The following is a 7,398-nucleotide window of genomic DNA, read 5'->3' on the forward strand; positions in this document are numbered from 1 at the left end:
ACTTTTCATGGACCCATTTAAAATATTTGAAACTTTGTCAGGGATTGGAAATGAGTACTTGTGGCGAAGGAGCTACAGGGGCCTCAACATAAGTTTGCCAACTTTTTATTTTGCCAAATAAGGACAAAGACAAAAACCAACCACATATTCTCGTCATCCTACAGGAGAATAGACATTTTAGATATAGATATTTACCATAATCTCAAATTTATTAGCTGTCCTGGACCATGAGCAGAAAGGTGAAACCCTTGGGATGACAGAGCTAAGGGATGGGAGAAGTCTGGATCCTTGTTTTCATGGAACGGCTCTACCAAGGACTGCCTGCATCCAAATTGCCTTTACACTACGAGGAAATAAACCCCTATCACTCCATCTTTCGCAGCTAGCCAGACCTAATTCTTAGTGACACACTCTGTCTTTATTGGGAACAATAGACTTTATTGGGAACAATCAACCATAAGCAAAGTATCTGTTAGCAAATAACCTTCTATCTGATTGAGTAGAGAGACATGAATGATAAATTGCAAGACAAGATGCTGTATAATCGAGGAAAAACTGAGTCCTCACATATTCAGTTAGAGCGCTTTAGTTATTCTCTGGGATAACACAGAAAATGGAACTGCTCACATTCCTTTCAAATAGAGTAGATGCCCAGTGACACCTGGCCAGGTAATACACGGATTCAGATATTCCATAGGTCAGTATCCAAAATGCGAAAATCACACTTTCTGGGACTGACAGATCATTTAGCCATAAAGGACTCAGGAAAGACAAATGGAAAGAATTATAACTCAAGATCATGACTAGAAAAAAGAATGACTAAAAGCAGAAAGAGAAATATATGTCAGTTCTAAAAGAAAATATGATACATTTCTTTATTACCTTGAACTTAGGAGGACTTTTGTAACTAAGTCTCCAAATCTAGTCATTGGCAGGAGGGGGGGGGGGGCGGGGGGGGGGGGACGGGGAGACTGGTTCAAATCAATTCAGCCACAAAAACAGAGCTGCCTGCCTGTAAAAAGCAACATAAGCAAAGCCGAAAGACAACAACGAACTGGGGGTGGGGGAATAGCAACTCATATCACAGGCAAAGGCTAAATGTATGTGGAATTTCTTAGAAAATGATTTTTTAAAATATATAGGAAAACAATCAAAAGGATGTGAATAGACAACTCACAAAAAAGACAATTCACAAATTATTATGAAATATGTGAAAAATTCTCAACTTTATTTGTAAGAAGTGCAAGTTATAAACATCCAGATATATTTTATCACCTAATAGAAAAAAAGCCCCAATATTGGATAACAAATTCTATTAGCATAACTGTGAGGAAATGGAACTTATATATTGCTGGAAGGAGCATGAATTAATATAACTCTGATGGAGGGCAACTGAGCAATATCTATTTAAGTTATCAAAGTATATGCCTTTGATTCAGAAGTTCCATTTTGGGGAGTTAATCCTACATACTAGCACAAGAACAACACAATATATATATTTGTTTAGTCAGGTAGCACTGTTTATAATAGAAAAAGATACTAAACAATTGAAACACCCACCTATAGAACATATTAATTCATTCAATGAAATAATATTCCATAGAGTACAAATATGAGCATTTTTGCCACATATCAATTTAGAAAGACATGTTGGTAAGTGAAAAGAATTCTACAAAAAATGGAGAGGGAAAGAGCATATTTAATATTTGATTGTATGTACATTAAGGAACTGTAAAGTTACAAAAAAGGCCTATGTACTTTTAGAGTTAACGGGTGATGGTCGGGGAAGAGCAGTGTCATGAGATCCAAACAGACAAAAGGGAACATTTTAGGGTATACTTTTTATACTCTATGACTTATGAAGCAAGTTACCATATTGTTTATTAAAGTAAAAATGTTAATTGCTTTCAATGTAAAAAATAAGAACATTAAAGTCTTCAGAAATTTGATAAATTGTTTTCTTGTTTCACTTTTTCCCCCCAGCCTCCCACACCGTGGGAAAATAACAAAAAGGCTTTATTCTTTCATAAAATGTCCTTTACAAATGTTCTGAATGTTCTAACAAAATTTTTTTTTTTTTTTAGTGTTCTTGCTGGATTATAAAGTAAGACAATCTGTACCAACCAGGTCATTAGATTGTAAGAACGACATGCTTGGTTTATAGAAATCAGTTTCCCAAGTTTTTTCATGGACTAGTAATTTTCCCGTGAGAAAGTTGCAATTCTAATAAATGTCACACTATATAAGATATTTTCATTGTATACTATATAATAAGCATTACTAAGAAATAAATTCGGTGTCTCTTTTCAAATCCTTGCAATGAAACAGGCTGTTTCTGAATAGACACTGTGTTTCAGAATCTAGCATCGAGACATGTATTTCCTTATTTCTAGATTAACTTGAAATGCATAAAAGCTAATGATGGAAGAACCATCATTCTCTTTAAATACCCTATATTAATGTAGTTGCCTGGAGATAATAGAGAATAGGCTTTACAATGTAAAAAAAAAAACAAAAAAAAAAAACAAGAGATTTAACAGGATGATATGGAGTAGAAAAATACAAATTCTTACATCCTCAGAAGACAGATTTAATTTAGTTTATTTTGAAACAATCAAGAAATTTTATTACTAGGGATCAGAGAAGAACAGATATATAGGTAGTGAAATTATCCTGAAATGAATTTAGTTTGGCGTGAAAACAGCTTTCTAAGAAAAAATAAGAAAACCCTGAAGTGTAGAAAGGTTAAGTAACACAGGCAATTTTTCTCCCAAGAGGAAAACAATCAGTCAGGGAGTGTTGATAACTCACTTCCCAAGTTATCTCTTGTTTGCTTGAATTACATGGAATTTGCTTACCCACATTACAAAACACTCATGGTTGCCGGGCAAGTCCTCTTAGCAATGAGGAACTAGATGGTTGCCTGGAAGCTGTGACTCCCACCTGATACCAGGCAGCTGGTGCTTTCAATTCACAAAGAACACTTACATGGACATTTCTAATCAGCTATGTAATTCTAAGAACAATGCACAGGATATTTTTAACAGTAGACAAAAATAACACGTGCACGCGCACACACACATATTTGTCAAGGCCTTTGCAAGGAGACATCATGAGATTACTTAAAATTTAAAGATTTATTACATTTTGCTTTTATTCTTCATAATAGTGTGAGGGAAATGGGAGAGAGAAGAGTGCTAACACAATGCTTGATACAAGGAGGCTATTAATAAATGTTAGTTCAGTGGTATATGAGCAGGATATATTTTTAGATTAAAAGGAGGTAGGCAAAGGGGAGTGGGATGGGGACATCTGTAATAGTGTCAACAATAAAAATAAAGTTAAAAAAGACCAATTTTTCCCTAGCCGGTTTGGCTCAGTGGATGGAGCTTCAGCCTGCGGACTGAAGGGTCCCGGGTTCGGTTCCGGTCAGGGGCATGTGCCTTGGTTGCGGGCACATCCCCAGTGGGGAGTGTGCAGGAGGCAGCTGATCGATGTTTCTCTCTCATCGATGTTTCTGGCTCTCTGTCCCTCACCCTTCTTCTCTGTAAAAAATCAATAAAAATATTTAAAGAAAAAAAGAAGACCAATTTTATATATAAATATTATTTTTATGTAATATCCACATAGATAGATAAGACGGCATTTTTATTGTATGTTAATATTGAACACATTGTAAGCTCAATAATATGCTTACATGTCATTTAAAGATTAAATGGCTTATAGACACTTTCCTCCACTGCCTCAACCCATATAATAAGTAGTAAGTTTATTGGAGTTTTAATAAATCAAATATGAAAAAATGTCTATTTAGATACTCTGCCCATTTTTTAATTGAATCGTATGGAATATTTTTGTTATTGAGTTGCAGAAGTTCTTCACATATTTCGAATGTTAAACCCTCATCAGATATATGATTTGTAAATATTTTCTTTCATTTGGTAGGTTGCCCTTTCATTCTGTTGGTTTCCTTTGCTGTGCAGAAGCTTTTTAGCTTGATGTAGTCCCACTTATTTATTTTTGTTGTTGTTTTGCCTTTGCTTGGTGTTAAATCCCCAAAATCATTGTCAAGACTAATTTCAAGGGGCTTTTAAAATTTTTTTCTATGATTTTTATGGTTTCAGGTGTTATGTATAAGTCTTTAATTCATTCTGAGTTTATTTTTGTGTATGCTGTAAGATAGTGGTCTTCTTTCTTTCTTTTCTTTTCTTTTTTTTTTTTTGCATGTGGTTGTCCTATTTTCCCAGCACCACTTATTGAAGAGATTGTCTTTTCCCCATTGCATCAATCAATAAATTAGCCTCAATCAATAAATTAATTGATTATATGTGTGGGCTTACTTCTGAGTTCTCTATTCTGTTCTCAGATCTATGTGTCTGTTTTTATGGCAATATCATTTTTTTGATTACTATAGCTTTGTAATACAGTTTAAAATCAGGAAGTATGATGCCTCCAGCATTGCACTTCTTTCTCAAGATTGCTTTGGCTACTGGAGTCTTTTGTGATTATGGTTCCACACAAATTATAGTGTTATGTGTTCTATTTCTGTGAAAATGCCACTGGAAGTTTGATAGGATTGCATTAAATCTTTAGATTGCTTTGGGTATATGGATATTTTAAAAATATTAAATCTTCCAATCCTGGAGCATAGACTATCTTTCCATTTAATTGTCTTTAATTTCTTTCATCAATGTCTCATTGTTTTCAGAGTTCAGGTCTTTTACATCCTTGGTTAAGTTTATTTTTAGGTATTTTATTCTTTGAATGCAATTATAAATGGAATTTTTCTTAAATTTTTTGATAGTTTGTTCTCAGTAAATAGAAATACAACAGATTTTTTTTTTAAATATATTTTATTGATTTTTTACAGAGAGGAAGGGAGAGAGATAGAGAGTTAGAAACATCGATGAGAGAGAAACATCGATCAGCTGCCTCCTGCACATCTCCTACTGGGGATATGCCCGCAACCCAGGTACATGCCCTTGACCGGAATCGAACCTGGGACCTTTCAGTCCGCAGGCCAACGCTCTATACACTGAGCCAAACCGGTTTCGGCGAAATACAACAGATTTTTGCTTATTGATTTTGTATTCCTCAATTTTACTGAATTAGTTAATTAGTTCTAACAGCTTTTTTTGATGGTGTCTTTAGTGTTTTCTACATATAATAAAATGCTATCTTCAAATAGTGATATTTTTCCTTTTGACTTTCTCATTTGGATGCCTTTTATTTTTCTTGAGAAGTCATTCTTAATATTCTAGATCACATTAATTCTATTATTATATGCTCTCACAGTACTGTATATAATTCACCACCTTCAAAGTCCTTAAATTACTTCTTTAATACTGGCTTGCCCTGCCACAATGTAAATTTCATGAAGCCAAGGGTTATGACCACATATTAAATTCTTAATTTTAATCCTATTTCTGTAGTCTCAGTAGTCACATTACTCCTCTGCTTAAAACCATCCAATGACCTCCTATCACAACCAGGATAAAACGCAAGCTCTCTACCAGCTTCTCTGTGATGTGTTCCCTGCTTTCCTCTCTGACTTCCCCCACCAGAGTCTCTCTCATTCATTATGCTCTGGGCTCCAAGCACATTGGTCTTCTTTCTGTCCCTGTAAGTGTTAAAAGCATTGCTATTTCTCCTCCCAGATCTCAAGTGTTGTCTCTTTCTCATTATTTGTGTCTCAATTCAAATATCACTTCCTCCAAGCAGTCTTCCTGTCCATCCCCAGCCAAAGCACCAATTTTTATCAAATGGCACTTTGTACCATTTTGTAGTCTTTCTTCTTCAGAAACTTAGCAGCATCTGAAACAATATAATTTATGTATTTGTTTACATGATTAATGTCTATCTGTTCACTGAAGGAGGAACTTGTCTACGGTTCATTGAAAATATATTCAGCTTCTAGAATAGTAAGTTGAACATAGTAGGTACTCATAACTACATTAACTGAACCTGTGTGGATATGCAGGAGCAGGCCAATCAAGCCTTCAAAATCCTAAAGACTTCCAAGATGGTTGGGAAATGTCAAAACCAAAGAGTGGTTTTCTACATGTATCTAGCGACCTCTGCTGGAATACTTGCCAAGGAAACCAAACACAAATCTTTCTTTTTCTAATTGTCCTCTCATGTCTTTTTATTGAATGATAACACATTAGTGTGAGTGTGAAATTAGGGATCAGGAATTTTCGAGATTTCTTCTCCCATCTTGGGGAAACCCCATTTCCCTTTCTCTCATTGATTATGCTCTTAGCTCACCAATTTATGCTTTTAATATAAATTCTAGAGGAGAGAACTCAGGGATTCTCAGACTATTAAGAAAGCAGAGAACTTTCTCTGATTCCCATCCAGATCATACTGCATATGTGAATGCCTTTCTTTTCACATATATTGGAAAGAGGGGGATTCATCCAGATATCATGGACAATGAAGATCACACAGACATATTTTGGGTGGTTCCATTTATTTCCCCTTTGTTGACTCAGGGAGCAATTTTGAAAAAGGCATTCACCCTGGAAAAGCAAAGAATTGGCACAATGCCCTCATGTTGGGATAATAGGATCAAAAGAGTTATATCAGTCTACTGTGAGGGGTCACTAGGAGATGATGTGTTGCTGAGAGTGCTTGTGCCTGAGGCAAAAGCCCAAGTGAGAGACAGAGATCAAAATTTTCTAAATAGCAAAATAATGAGTGAGAATGAATGAAATAATCACAAGGTGATGTGATTAAACTTTCAAAAACTGGTTTACTTATTCTGTGTAAACATATATATATATATATATATGTATATATATGTGTGTATACATATATATAAATTTATATACATGTTTATTGCAGAAAATTTGTAGAATACTAGTAAAGAAAAAGAGCACATAAATAATAATCATCATCAGTACCTCCTAAAGAAAACAATTGTGAGAATTTTGTATCTATTTCAGTCTTATATTTATACTAAAGGCCTGGTGCATGAAATTCATGCATGGAGGGTGTGTGTCCCTTAGCCTGACCTGCACCCTCTCCAATCTGGGACCCCTTGAGGGATGTCTGGCAGCTGGACATCCCTCTCACAATCCGAGACCACTGGCTCCTAACTGCTCCCCTGCCTGCTGGCCTGAGTGCGCCCTAACTGCTCTCCTGCAGGCCTGATCACCACGTAATTGCCCTCCCCTGCTGACTCAATCGCCCCCAACGGCCCTCCCCTGCCAGCCTGATTTTGCCCCCAACTGCCCTCCCCTGCCGGCCTTATCGCTCCCAACTGCCCACCCCTGCCAACCTGATTGCCCCTAACTGCTTGCTCCCGTCCTGGCCTGATCACCCCTAACCACCTCTGCCTTGGCCCCCTGCCACCATGACTTTATCTGGAAGGAAGTCAGATGTCTGGAAGAGGTC

The sequence above is a fragment of the Myotis nattereri genome (assembly GCF_964212035.1).
Source record: "Myotis nattereri genome assembly, chromosome: 2".
In the NCBI taxonomy this organism is placed as follows: domain Eukaryota; kingdom Metazoa; phylum Chordata; class Mammalia; order Chiroptera; family Vespertilionidae; genus Myotis; species Myotis nattereri.